Genomic DNA, 16,170 nt, shown 5'->3' with positions numbered 1-16,170 from the left:
TTAATTAGGGGCAAGGTATGTATAAAAGTCAGATTACCAAGGTAATCTTTTAATAACATCTCATGGGAGGTAGGCTGATTACCCCCTATATTATCAACAGTAAACAATATTTGCAATAAAAGATATCTGTAGCATTTTATTACTTGTAAACCAAACAAGGGAATCTGGAAAATTAAACGAAGATTACTCTCGTAATCTTATATGACCTCGAACCAAACGAACCCTTAAATATTTGATTCTTTTTCTCCCAAACACAATTCCACTTTGTTTTCCTCACTATTGTTCTCTTCCTTTTTCCTGTACTCAAAATCTCTTAATTCAATTTCTTCAAAGTAATAGACATTTGTTACCAGCAAGTGCTCTCAACTAAGAGGCCAGAGCCTATTCATAGATCATCAATTTAAACTCAAAATCACCATTGCTCCCACAGAGGACAATAGCTCAATTTTACAGTAAATCTCAAGTATTTGTTGGGGTTGAATGAACATTTATAAGTATGTTTATATTAAATAACCCCCATAACTCTAAATATTATTTGAGTTGAATAGGGTAATAGAAAACAATTCTTATACTCTTTTCATTTTGAGACAAAAATCTTATTTAATTTTGATTAATTTTTACAATAATTTGCCCATATAAAACAATACTTTTCTGTTATTTAATCCAAACAAAATAACAAAAAATGATCCAGTAATAAACTGGGCTAAATCTACTAAGCCATCAACGGTCTCTAAATAACCGTCTTGCCTCACTTGAAAGACAGGTTCATTTGATCCCCACGTATCACTCCTCATCGCTCTCTCTCTGTGTATAATATGATAGCCACCACAACACGGAAGGAAAAAAAAAATCTCGCAGACAATCATCATTAATTGACCCCCTCTCCCTCTTTTCCTCTCCACTTCATTCACAACTCCTAATAAGTCCTTTCGCTCCAACTCCACATGTCCGGGACCCTCGCTGCAACGTCTACATAGGTACGTCTCGATTCATCTTCCCTGCTCGTACGTTCCGGCACGCTCATCCCTTTGGTTTCTAAATCCTAGGGCTAGTTTTTTGCCGAATATAAATAAAACTAGGGTAGGGCCAAATCTCCCTCAATTCTTATGAAAATGATTATTACTGGCTCACACTGTGTTACTGGTCAGTACGTTGCCGTTAATTTTGCACGTCTCATTTCTTCATTTGGAGAGTATGAGAATTCTAGTCCAGTAACAATACAGGACCCAGAGACCTGAACTCACATTTTTATAAAAAAAAAAAAATGATAATTTCTGTATTAGGTGAATATTACAATGCTGGTCCGGTAACGATACCGAAACTTACCCTGGGCTCACAAGTTTTGGAAAATAGAAAATGAAAAACAGATGCGATGAGAGATATCGCAGTAAACATACATATCGATAACGTTGCTGGACTGTCAGCACAGCTTTTCAATTAAATATTGTTGTTATTTTATTAATTTATGTGTTGATTAATTTAATTTGGTATAGGTAATTTGGATGAGAGAGTGAGCGAGAGAGTTCTGTATGATATTTGATACAAGCGGGAGAGTGGTGGATTTGTATATTCCCGAGACAAAGAAACTGATAAGCCGAAGGTTATGCGTTTGCCGAATTGAATCACAGGAGATTGCAGACTATGCTATCAAACTTTTCAATGGACTTGTCACTCTCTACAATCGGACTCTTAGATTGCTGTACGTCACTTTTTTGTAATCAATTTTATTGAGATTTTGCTAAATCCAAATGTTAAGTCACCATGATAAAGTTTTAGTGAGTTCCCGAGGAATTTTAGTGATGAATTTTAGTGAGGCTTCCAAGGTAAATGAATTTACACCTGGGAAGTCTAATCTAATTATATGGGCTCTGATTGTCTATATGAAAAATAGGTTGAATCAGGTTTTAGGAAAAAGTATGATGAAATTTATCAATTTTTGAGAGGTGTATAGCTATTTTAGGGTGTTTTGTAATAGATTTTTTGATTTTTTATCGAGTTCTTAGTTGATCAGGTTACTGTGAATTTTAGAGGAGTATTCCTCAAAGTATCATCTGATTATATGTGGACATGGATTGTTTGTTGAAAAATAGGCGGAGCAGGCAATTGGGATGATTTATGATAAATTATGAATTTCTAGGAGTTTTTTATCGTTTAGGGAGATTTTTAATACTTTGAATTTTAATGGAGTTTTTGGTGAATTTTAGAGGAGGATTATGATTTTTAAGATATTAGTTAGGGTTATGAGTCAATATTGTTGGGATTTGACTATCTTTTAGTAAGTGTTAAGAGGCAATAGAATTTTGTTTCTTTATTTAGATTCCCTGAAGTTTAATTATTATATCTGAACTTGATTGTTGGGATTGAAAATTGAGAATCATCTGTAAGGAAGATTATGATAAATTTATGTATTTATAGGAGGGCTTTAATGGTTTTAGTGGAGGTTTGATCATTTTCAAAATTTTAATGGAGGTTTATTATAATTTTCAAAATTTAGAGATTTTTGTATGATTTTCAACATTTCAAAATATGGTTTTTGCCTATTTTTCAAAATATGTGTTAGATGTAATTGTTATTGAAATAGCATTTTTTTTTTTTTTTTATTAATATTTTTTTATAAGTGGTGTATACCTATACTAGTTAAGCTTCATGATATCAAATGAAATTTCTCATATATATAGTTTCCCTCCTTGAAGTTTTTGATGTTTGACATAGAACTTGATGAACAGTTTCTGGGCAAGACAAGAATCTCAAATTCATCTACAACAGTCACCTCCATCTTCTCGTAAATCTAGGACTGACCCTGTACCCATACAGTTACAATATGGAAATTTCCATCAGTCGACGAGGATATCGGCACCCTTAGGGTATCAACTACCCTGCTAGTATTTTCTCTTCGGAAGGTGATGTGTTTTTTGTGTTTTTCTCTTTGATCCGCATAACTGTTCTAATGTTAATTTCAGCTTGCTGATAATCTTCTTTTTGATTCAGAGCCGCCTCCCCGGGTAACTGTAACAGACCAGGGTAATGAGTATGGAACACATATCAGTGTAGCAATTATGAGTACAGTCGAGTTTTTGGCTCAACTTGGATAGTATTAACCGCTCTAGATCTCGCCGCTATGACTAGTAACTCAACCTCTATCCCTATTACTGATATTTGTCATAGATTTTTAGGATCAGAAATAGAAGCTGAACTCTGACCTGGTACACTGAAATTGGCTAGCTGTTGTTAACATTAAGGTAGGATAGTGGTACAGTGTACTGAGTATATGTAATTGGAAGGTCAGTTGTAGTCGAGTTTGTTTACGTTGTTATTAGACTATTTTTAAGGTGTGCCAATTTCAGCTGTGTGTTTTTAATTATATAGCTAGATATGGAAAATTGAAGTTAAATTTTCTCACATGAACAGTTCTACTGTGTTGTGTTGTGAAAGATGATTCTGGATACTAACCTGAAACGTGAATTCATGATGACAAATTAGTAACTTTGACTGGTTATTGTTCAAGTACGAAATAGTTTGATCTTGTTTGATGTAATTGGTCACTTTATATTGTTGTGCTAGGCTTCATTAAATACATGTTTGTGTTATTATAAATAAAAATGCCTGGAAAGACAAAAAATGATATATCAACTATATTTATGCTGATGACTGTTATTGTATTTTTAGTAGCATTAAATTCATGCACGGCATCTGTAATAACTGTGGTATCTACCTAATATTTAATGTCGATGAGAAACCCTTATAGATGTTCAACAATCAACTATTGCTAAATTAGTAGTATATCTGTTGAGTTTATTCTTTGGAAAGGAAATTTTTTTCTGTATTCTGATAGATATTGAGAACTAACTTGCTTGTTTAAGTTGTAGACTATCAAGTTTTAAGTTGTTAAGTAATGAACCAATAGTACATATGTGAATATCGTAAACAAATGATGAAAGAGGTGGTCAGGCAGCATAACTGATTCATCAGAATTTCCTGATTTATTTCTGTAACAGATCAGAGATGGGGTTCTTGATTTGTTAAATATTTACAAATTTGTTGGTAGAAGGTAGTCCTCGAGGTGTTGTTTATGTGTGTATTTTGCTATTGATGATTGTTTTTGCTGTTTTCTTAGGATAGAATTAGATTTAGTACAAGCTAGTGCTAATTTTTTTCTTCATATGTATATGACTCTGTTTATATCATCTTTATCAAAGTTGGTGAGTTTTCATGCTTCTTTTCAACATTCTTTGCTTGATGGTTGATTGAATTGCCCTAACATTCTTGCCTGTGTGGTCAAATTTGCATTATTATGCGTACATGACTCTGTTTATGTCATCCTTTTCAAAGTTGGTGATTTTCCATGGGGGGGGGGGATTGGGGATTGATAGACTCCCATTAAGAAGGTATATCAATATAAAGAGCATAAGGGTAGAAGGGTGTGAGTGTGCATGTGTGTTAGTGGGGGTTGGTTAGAGGTTATTCGCATGTGAGAAATCAAGTGTTTAGTGGAAGGAATAATTTAGTTAAGAGATTAGTATAAAAAGGGGATGTGAGTTTAGAAAAAGATAGTCAGATTATTAAGAGCCATTAAAAGAGACCCCCAGCTTCTCGAATTGCTGGGACTATCTGTTATTTTTCGCTTGTTGTTGATAATTGTTCTTATGATTGTCATTTTCCATTCAATTAATACAATACAAATTTGTTTCTAGAATTGCATTGCCCTTTTTCTGCATTTTTTGCCTATTGTGTTTTGGGTTTGTGTGAAATTAGTAGGGAGTTCCATCAAATTTGATGAGAACACAACCACAAGGCTCAAGAAAATGTAATTTATTAACACTCAACAAAGCCCTTAAATAACTGGAAAAATAGACTGATATATTGAAGTGAAAATGGTAGCCAAACAAGTTGGAAACAGAGAACAACAATGATAGAAAAATAAAAGGATTACCAGCACTTAAAGGAGCTAGTGGCCTCCAACAATAATTCTAGAATTTACGATACCCCTCACTAGCTTTTTCCCTCCCTTATATACAAACTAAAATCACACTCTCAACACTCCCTCTTCCTACGTGGTGATTCCACACTAACTAACTCTAAACTGAATTTCCCTTACTCCCCTTTCCCTTCTTCTTCTTATACAACTTAGTTATAGGAGGCCTATCAATAAACCCACCCCCCCACCTCTCCTCAAAACTCCCTCTTCCTACGTGGAGATTCCACACTAACTAACTCTAAACTGAATTTCCCTTACTGCTCTTTCACTTTTTCTTATTGTCCCACCCATTAAGAAGGTGTATCAATATAAATAGAATAAGGGTAGAAGGGTGTGAGTGTGCATGTGTGTTAGTGGGGGTTGGTTAGAAGTTATTCGCATGTGAGGAATCAAGTGGTTAGTGGAAGGAATAATTTAGTTAAGAGATTAGTATAAAAAGGGGATGTGAGTTTAGGAAGAGATAGTCAGATTATTAAGAGTCATTAAAGGAGACCCCCAGCTTCTCGAATTATTGGGACTATCTGTTACCTTTCGCTTGTTGATAATTGTTCTTATGATTGTCATTTCCATTCAATTAATATAATACAAATTTGTTTCCAGAATTGCATGGCCCTTTTTCTGCATTTTTGGCCTATTGTGTTGCTGGGTTTGTGTGAAATTAGTAGGGAGTTCCATCAAATTTGATGAGAACGCAACAACAAGGCTCAAGAAAATGTAACTTAATAACACTCAACAAAGCCCTTAAATAACTGGAAAAATAGACTGATATATTGAAGTGAAAATGGTAGCCAAACAAGTTGGAAATAGAGAACAACAATGATAGAAAAATAAAAGGATTACCAGCACTTAAAAGAGCTAGTGGCCTCCAACAATAATTCTAGAATTTACGATACCCCTCCCTAGCTTTTTCCCTCCCTTATATACAAACTAAAATCACACTCTCAACACTCCCTCTTCCTACGTGGCGATTCCACACTAACTAACTCTAAACTGAATTTCCCTTACTGCCCTTTCTCTTCTTCTTCTTATACAACTTAGTTATAGGAGGCCTATCAATAAACCCACCCCCCCACCCCCCCCACCTCTCCTCAAAACTCCCTCTTCCTACGTGGAGATTCCACACTAACTAACTCTAAACTGAATTTCCCTTCTTCTTCTTGTACAACTTAGTTATGACAGACCTATCAATAACACCACCACCCAGACCCCCCCAACCACACCCCCTCCCTGCAAACCACCTTGTCCTCAAGCATATGAGTAAACATCATATTGAAAAATGACAGAGAAGGGAGATGAAGAAAGAGGAGAACAAATGCAGATACCCTAAACTAACACAACCATACTAACGAAGGGTTGAGGGAAGTACTCTCACGGTGACTTACAACAATGAAGAGATGGCTATGCATGGAGGAAGGACTATCTTCGGTTGATTGAAGCGATGGCATTGCGAAGAGAAGGTGTTGACGGTTGATTGGAGAACAGATGGTGTCGCTGGTAGATTGTTACACGATGGCATCGCCGATCAGTGGAAGGGATGGCGTAGTCAGTCGATTGGAGAAGAGACGCGAGGGTCTTCAATTGGAGATGAATTGCTGGTGAAAATCAACTTTTGCTGTGGTGTACACATTTAAATTTCCATTGTTAAATTATTAAAGCAAATAATGTCAAAGTTATGGCAGGGAAAAAAAAAAAAAAAAAAAAAAAATCCTAGCTGTAAGAGTAAAAATAATTGATATAGCTGGATTGACTCATAACTTTTGAGTTAGCTGTACCTACAAAACCAACTAATCACATAAACAATTTCAACTCATTTTTCAGGCTCTTTCAAAATATCCTTTGAAAGGTTGATGATAAAACTCACTCTCAATTCCCTACACGTAGATTTTTTATTTATAAATAAAAATAATGACATATTAATAAAATAAATATACTAACTTGTTTCCCTCGATGAACTTCCATTTCAAAAGCAGGGTTATTAAATGAGCAAATATTGAACAACTAGAAGACATGAAAAATAAGAAAAATGCAGATATCCATCGATTTCATTCATTAAGTGTTAAATTAATGATCACCTGTTTTCAATCTTCCTACCCACTTCTTAATGTTGGCACACTTAACTTTTACTAACTTTTTTCTTCAATCATCATGTGACTTCAATTTACTCCTACAAAACATTCAATTATGTCAAACCGACACACAAGCTTAGAGCCAAATATATTGATCCAATTATTAAATTAGAGTTCTTTATGTAAGCTCACATTGTAGGCACACAACGCAAGCACAAAACTAGAGAGAAGTCGAAATTAAGATTAAAGATTTATGCACCATAAACAGTTGAAAATTTAATAGGCGTTTACTAAAACGTAATTATTGAAGAACATTTTTTTTTTCAATGAGAAAACAAAATCATAACAAAAGGAATCTTTAGAAAAATAAATAATTTAAATTTTTTGCAAATTAATAAATACATATATATCTTTAAAAAAAATGATTTTATTTTGTTGCAAAACTTAATTGGCCACCAAAATTTTAGTTATTTTAAACGATAATATACAACAACTTAAGTTGGATGCAAAATGTAATGTTACTTACTAAACATTTGGTTGCAAAATGAGACTCAATTTGATGTTAATACTTTCAAAAAGTTATTTAATTAGTTCGAAAATTGAATTTGCAATGAAATTATGCAATTGTTATTGGATATGGTTCATACTTTGCATGGACTTGTTATTGTTTTACTAATATTTGGGCCTAGGTCAGGTTAGATTCGGATAGACCCAAATGAGTTAGGGTTTTTTCTATTATATAATGTAATAGTGAGAAACCTAGGGTTACAAAAAAAATAAAAAAAATAAAATAGAGAGAGTGAGCTGCCGTCAATTATTGATTTGTAATTGCTGCATAGTTTTGAAACTCAATAAAATCTCTATTCAAATGTTGGATGTAGTTCCTTAATTGAAACGAACTAGGGTAAATCAAGTGTCCTTTATTTACTTTTTTGTTTATTTTATTGCGTGTGTTTGGCTGGTGTTTCAAGATTTTCTTATAAACATATTTTGCAACAAATAAATATTTGTGTTAAATAATACATTTATCAATTACACTTTAGTTAACAAATTAAATTAAAGTTGTGGTAATTGATTTTGCTGTTATGAAATGTGGTAACAATCAGAGGTATCTGATTGATCTTGACAAAATCAGATAGGATGCTCACGTGATTATAACTAATTAATTAGCAAGTGAATTATTAATAAAGATGCAAAAAGGATTTTTAAAGAGGTTCGGTACGTTAACTCTCAAGCTTACGTCCTCTGTTTTCTTATTACTGTATTTGTGATTACAAAAATAAGCTCTCTCTCTAAAATTGCTAACCCCTTTACCATGATTTTGAGGGGGTTTATATACTGTTAGGTTAATAACCGAGTGATTTTCGAGATAATGGCTTGCGTTTTGGGAAGTTACTCCTATGATTGTCGGTGTAGTTATCATGTTTAGATTATAGAGAATTAATCTCATGATCTTCTCCTTAATTTTAGGGGATAACGTTGTTTGAGGAGATAAGGCTCATCCATGATTTGGCAGATAACTGTCAGGTAGCTCGCTTTACTTTTGATCCTAACTTGCTTCCATCTAATTGTCGTATCACAAGTTACTCCGAGCTACAGCTCACTCCAAGCTATTGATTGCTCCAAGCTATCTGCACATTTTCGCATATCGGATTTTTAAACAATATAATAAGGGGAATTAATAATTTGCCAAAAAATTGGGGCTATATAAAATTGATCACCTCTCCAAACCCTATACCCATGTAAGAACCAAATGACATTTTACTCAAACTTACCCTTATATTCTCAATTTTTTTTTTTTTTTTTTTTAAGGCATTGGAGTTGATTTAGTTTTTCTAAAATCCAATCAATAAATCACAATTAAACACAACATTAATTAGTTTCAAGAGACGAGATTTGAGTCATTATAAAGATTTGAGGGCGAATATTTGCTATGGACAAGAATCACGAACGTTTTTGCTCAATTCTGATTTCTCTAACAATTGGAGTTTGAATCGATAGTTACTAGGGATAGGAAAGAAGGTTAGTTTTCAATCTGTTCAATACTTGCTTAGATGAATTTATGTATAAACTTAGGATTTGTGAGGTTTAGGGTTTATGAATTTTTGTATAAAGTTAGGGATTTTGTGTTTATATTTGTGAAAGCTATTGGTTTTTTGGTTGTTGGTGCTATAGTGATTGATTAAATTTCGAAGTGTATTGGCTGTCTGTAAGATTTTGTGGTTGCGATGGTGATTTAACACCTAGCGTGATTTTCCTAATTATCATGAGCTAGCAGGAAAAATCACGCTAGCTGCGTAAAAGCTTCTGTCCACTGACATGGAATTTTGACCCTGGCGAGAAAAATCACACTAGATGGGAAAGGGTTAACTTTCCCCTTCCAGCCTCGTGTGAAAAACCACGCTAAGGTAAAAAGTTCATGCGAAGGGGCAAAAGCTTTTATGTAAGTAGCATGATTTTTCATGCTAGGTGTAGAAAGAGTAATTTTGCCCTCTCTCACCTAGCGTGAAATATCATGCTAGCTGTGTGGTTGAAACTGCCCACTCGCGTGATATTTGGACCTAGCGTAATTTTTCATGCTAGGTGAAAATACGCGAAATTTGCCTTGATTTCACCTAGCGTGAAAAATCACGCTAGGTCTTTTGATATTCACATGAGTGTTTTTCTTTTTTTTTTCTTTTTTTTTTTTTTTTTTTTGTATTTTTAATTCTTTGTTATTTTTCATGTATGATGTTAATCTATTTTTCTTTCCAACTATTATATTTATTACTTACCAAAAATTCCATAGATTTATTTGTAGAAACTAGCAGGAAACAAGAACAGGAAAATAGAGGAACCAGTAATAACTTATGTATTCACAACAAACAAACACTTCAAAGCAACTATTACCATTCGAAGTGACAGAGATGCAATGGATATGATCCGACGGAACTGACTACGAAGCAAAAAGAAATGTTCAAGAAAACTTGTCTTGGGCAATTTTTTGACTTGGATGCCTCTAGATTCACCGGTGTACCTATAACTTTAACACTACTACGAGAGATAAAGTTGGGGAATCCTGTTGAGGATTTTGGTTCCATATCAACGTTGTGAATGTGAGGTTTAGTTGATATGAGTTCACACTAGTTATTGGACTTAGATTTAATTGTAAGAAATCGAGAGAGAGATAGGCAAGCGAAACAGTTCTTGATAAAGATACTATCAGAGTATGCCAAAGAGAGAAAGAGAAGATAGAAGAATTTGTATTTTCTATATATCTTTGTAAGCCTTATAATGGCAATTATGTACAATTCTCATAAATGTAAAATAGAAAAATAATGAATTACAAATCTGCATTAATTCAATCAATCCCAAGGATTAAGGTGATTGATTGAAACTGTAATAATTCCTTGATCTCAGCATGCATAAATTAAGGAAAAACTGTAATGGAATAAATTCATATCTTGTCCCAAGGTGGAAAAATAACCCACCCGACTCGGCCCGTGGCGGGTTAAGCAAAATGGTAGGTCGGGCCTAGTGGTGAGCCAGGTTAGGCCCGCCTCTTGGCTAGAAGGGTTGGCCCAGCCCAGCCCGCCAACCCTAACCTGGTGGGTTTTGGTGTGGGCTGGGCCGGGCTGGCCCTAATTTTTTTTTTTATTTTGTTAATTTTTTTTTAGCTAACTTTTCAAATATCAATAATTCAATTAAATTAATTTTTTTTTTGTTAACATTTCAAATATTAATTCAATTTTAATACAATTAAATTGTAATATATAAAAAAAAAATTAGATTCATTCATTTATCAAAAAAATAAAATAAGAAATTACAATAATTATTGTCTCACTAAAAATCTTATCAAGAAAAACCCAATTAGGACAAAAACTTGGTAAGGAAAAAAATGTGCAATAATTGACAATTAATTTACAAATTATGAAGTTACAATTTACAAAACAACTAATTTGAGGGTTGATAGGACCTCCCTCATATGTATCATCTATATTACAAAATTGAAATAATTCTATTAAAGTATCGTTGACAACCTTGTATTAATCCTGATGGCCGTTCCCAATCTCGAAGACATGTGAGGACTTCAATCATTTTTTGTGAAAGTTTAGTCCTTCTTTCATTTAAAATTCTTCCACTTGCACTTAATGTTTGTTCAGATGAGACGGTTGAGACAGGAACTAAGAAAACATCCAGGGCAAGTCTTGATAATAGTGGAAAAATACATTTTTTGGTTTTCCAATATTCTAAGTTATCAAAGTTGGCTCTTTGTTGTGGATCTACTAGTAGCACATCGGGGGTTACCAAATATTGGTTAAGCTCATTACTGTGTAGCTGCATGGAGGACAGTACATTCGTTGTTGGTGCTTCTGAAGAGGAGGTTATGCTTCGGGTTCGGGTCCTCTTCGGCCTATTAAGTGCACTCCAAAAGTCGAAGTCTTCATTTGTTTCTTCTAATGCTACTTCCTCGGGTATTTCGCATTTTCGCTGTTTCTCATACCTATTTTTATATTGCAAATATACCTCTGCAAGACACTCTCTTATCTCTCCTAGTTGATTGGCATATGATTCATCTTGTAAATTTTCACTTAATGTGACTAAACCATTTTCTAAACGCACAAATTTAATTCTAGGATCAAATATGGCAGCTAAACAATAAAGAAAATGAATGGGTTTTCAATATTTTTTAAATTTTAATTCCATTGCCTCTATTAGTCCCGCTAAAAAATCATTGTTTTTGTTTTTTTTTTTTAAATAAATCTGAAATTTTTATAATTGTATGTATTACCAATGGAATAGTAGGATAATACACACCAGAAAGTTGTAAGGTGGATTGATAAAAATTTTAAGAAAATAATGAAATTTTTGAGCTATATGTCAATCACTGTCTACCAAATAATGAGGATCCCTATTATTTGCTACAAAATAACTAATTAAATTTGCATAAGGTAAACATAAATAAAGCATTAAATAAGTACTATTCCATCTAACTAGCATGTCTAATGCAAAAGTTCTAGGAGACATTTGATTTTATACAAGCATCTTGAAATTCAGTATTTCTTCTATTACTACTAGTAATCCAAGCTAAAGAATCTCTAATTCTATCAATATTATTTCTAATTTTTTTCATACCACTTTTTACAATTAAATTAGTAATGTGACATGCACAGCGTTGGTGAAAAAACTTCAAATTGTCATAAAAAGGAAAATTTATTTAAAAAAAAAAAATCTATAGCTCTACTATTAGCACTTGAATTATTTAAAGTTAAACTTATCACTTTGTGAACAACATCATAATCTTCTAAAACTTCAACAATTTTATTATAAATTTGTTAACTATTATGATCCACATCCATTAATCTAAATCCCAACAAAGATTTATTTAATTTACATTCGTTATCAAAATAATGACTAATCATACAAATATAATCTTGTTTAGCTCTACCAATCCAAATATCGACGGTTAGAGTCACACTAACATGAGAACTATGTATTTTATTTTTTAATTCTAATTTCATTTTTCCAAACAATTTTATTAAATCATTTCTAGTTGCAATTTTAGAATCACTTTTAAATACTGGAAAAAGAAAATGAATTTTTAGTAAATCTTTCAAAATATTTATCTTCAGCCATATTAATAGGTTGATCAATTGCAACAATATATAAAGTTAATTGTTTCCTATATATATTAGAATTATAACGTCAAGTAGTACCTATATTAGTTATTTGAGTTTGATTGGTTTCTCTATTTCCATGTTGAGTAATGTGTTTATTAGCATGCATTTTTAAAGTACTAGTACCATTACCTGCATCAGCTTTATAAACATTTCCACAATACTTGCATCTTGTTTTCTTCACTTGAACTCCATTTTTTTGTCTCGTAAAACTTATTGAAATGCACCCAAATGTTTGATGTGTGCTTGTTGTCGGTTTCGACTGCAATTGATGAACCCGCTTCTGCTTGAGATAGAGTTGAATGAGGACGACGATTACAAGGATGAATTTTAGAACCACTGGGAGCTGTAGCAACATGGGAAGGAAGGGGGGGAATATTATGACGTGTATCAAATTCTGAGAACGGGATAGCAAGACTATTTGAATCTACTACATTTACGTTAGTAAATTCAGGGGGATTAGGATAATTTCCTTCATCATCGAAATTGATGGGATGGAAATATCTATCCATTCTAGTTTTAAAAAAAAATGGATATAGAAGAAATAAAGAATTAAAGAAGGAGAATTGGAATTTGGAAATATGAATTGAAAATTGCAAAAGTAATAAAAATTAAAATGAGAGCAAAAACAAAGAGAATAATTGAGAGATTTCAATATAGAAAATGAGAGAATTTGGGATGTAAAGAAATATGAGAGTTTAGGCCTATTTATAGAAAAAAATAGAAAAAGAAAATAACCAAAAAGACCCCTTTAACTGCTATAAAACAACTATATTTTAAGGGTAAAAGGGGTATTTGCAAATAAAAAAAAATTAATTTTTTTTGTCCAACCCGGTGAGTTGGACAGGTTTTTTTTTTTTAAAAAAAAAAAAATATATATATATATATAACCCATCGGGTCGCTGGGTTGCCCCATGAAGGCCCAGCTTGCCCGATGGGGTATACGCGAGCCGAGTTGAACCCGAATTAATGTGGGCTAGGTTAGGATTGACCTGCCTAACACGACCCATTTGTCCTACCTCTAATCTCGTCACTCCCCCTCAAACTTGTGGTTTATAGATATTAAAAACTCCAAGCTTGCTAAGAAGATATGAATGTTGTCTACTACACAGTGGCTTTGTGAAGATGTCCTCTGGCTGTTCTAAAGTCCGAATGTGTAAAGTTTTGATTATCCCTTCTTGTATGTTGTTTCTGATGAAGTGATAATCAATTTCTATGTGTTTTGTTCTTTCATGAAATACTGGATTCACTACTATGTCGTTGGCAACTTTATTATCATAGTATAAGAGAACGAGTTTTCTTACTTGTACTTTTAGATCTTTTAGCAAACCTAGAATCCAAATGATCTCAAATGTCGTTTTTGCTATGACTCTATACTCAGCTTCTACTGAAGAGAGAGAAATTGTGGATTGTTTCTTTGTTTTCGAAGAAATAAGAGCTCCCCCTAGCTTGATGCAGAAACTAGTGAGTGATTTTCTCGTCATCGAACATGTGGCCCAATGTGAGTCATAATGGGCTGTGATATCCAAACCTTTGTCACGAGGTAGGAGGAGTCCTAAGCCAGGACACCCTTTTCAGTATTTCAACACCTTTATTACTACATCCATGTGAGATTGTTTAGGTCCATGCATGAACTGACTAAGAATGTGGACAACATAACTTATATCCAAGCGAGTCATGGTAAGATAGATTAGCCGACCAACAAGTCTTTGATAGTTTGTGGGATCTTCAAGAGGTGGACCATTCTCTAAAGAGGATATCCCAATATCATATTCTTGAGTGGTCAGCTTGGTGTTTTGTTCAACCGGAATGACACTTGATTTGCATCCAGATAATCCAGAATCATAAATGAGTTCCAGGACATATTTTTATTGACTGAGAGATATTCCTATCGGAGATCTTGCAATTTCAATTCCTAGAAAATATTTTGCTTCTCTCGGATCTTTAATACGAAATTGTTTGTTGAGATGCTCTTTCAAAGATTTGATGCTGACTTCATCATTTCCTATGATAAGGATATTATTGACATAAATGATAAGAGCAATGAATATTTTACCTTTATGCCAGGTAAATAATGCATAGTCATGTTTAGACTGAACAAATCCTACGGCAGTGAGGGTTTTGCTGAATTTCTCATTCCATTGTTAGGATGCTTGCTTTAGGCCATAGAGGGATTTTCGTAGATGACATACTGTATTCTCCCCTTGTCTACGAATCCTGGGAGGAAGATCCATGTAAATTTCTTTATGAAGGTCTCCATGAACAAAGGCATTATGGACATCCATTTAATGAAGAGGCTAATCATGAATGGAAGCAACGGTGAGGAAAGTATGAACAGTGACATGTTTGGTACCAGAGAAATTTTTTCCTAATAATCAAATCCTTCATGCTGAGTGAATCCCTTGGCAACTAAGCGAGCTTTGTAGCATTCAATAAAGTCATCAACTCAATGCTTGATTTTGTAGACTCATTTGCAGCCAATAGTTTTTTCTATTATGAGGATGAGGTACTAGATCCCATGTATGATTCTGACTTAGAGCATTCAGTTTATCAGACATTGCTTGGCGCCAGTGGGAGTATTGGACTGCATCTGAGTAACTTGTGGGTTCTCGATCGGTAGAGATATAGCTAACACAAACTCGGTGAATAGGAGAAAGATGATCATAACTCACATAGTCGGAGGTAGGATATAGTGTACCTATAGAAACTAAAATGGTGGGACACTCATAATCGGTTGTCTAGATTGGTGGTCGGGTTTGGCGAGTACTGTGCCATGTGGGAACAACTAGAACTGGATCAGCAGATGTGGGAGGAGAAACTGTAGTGGGTATCTGAGAAGGCGATTATGCCAGAGAATCATTAGGAACTACAGTATCAGGTTCTGAAGTGGGAGTAATATCTGCTCAGGAACCTGAGGAGCAGGTATCAAATCAAGTAAGGGATCCAGTGGAGAAGAGTCATAAATTGCAGGGGATCACCAGGGAGATGGGGAGAGGACTATATCTGTCGTGGCAAATGGAAAAATGCCTTCATGAAACACAACATCTCTAGAAATTAGGAATCTATTTGTAACCGGATCATACAACCTATAACCTTTCTAGAGCATTGGGTATCCTATGAAAATACAACGAGTGGCCCGAGGTCCAAACTTGTCATGTGACCCAAGATTAGCAGCACAACATAGATATCCAAAAACTCAAAGATGATCAATATTGGGTTGTTTCTTGAAGAACACCTCATAAGGAGTCTTTCCATGGAGAACTTTGGTTGGCATGCGGTTGACCAAGTATGTAGCTGTGATCGCACATTCACCTCAAAATGAGAGGGGAATATTGGCTTGGTGTTTGAGGGCACGAGCTACTTCTAGTAAATGACAATGTTTTTCTTTCGACAATCTAAATGTGTAGGAACTTTCATGCAGTATGCCAAGCAATAAGAAAAAAGAAGAGCAGCTATGATTAAAAAAATCTCT

This window comes from Pistacia vera, unplaced genomic scaffold (assembly GCF_008641045.1).
Source record: "Pistacia vera cultivar Batoury unplaced genomic scaffold, PisVer_v2 Contig344, whole genome shotgun sequence".
In the NCBI taxonomy this organism is placed as follows: domain Eukaryota; kingdom Viridiplantae; phylum Streptophyta; class Magnoliopsida; order Sapindales; family Anacardiaceae; genus Pistacia; species Pistacia vera.
This window is presented reverse-complemented; position numbering follows the sequence as displayed.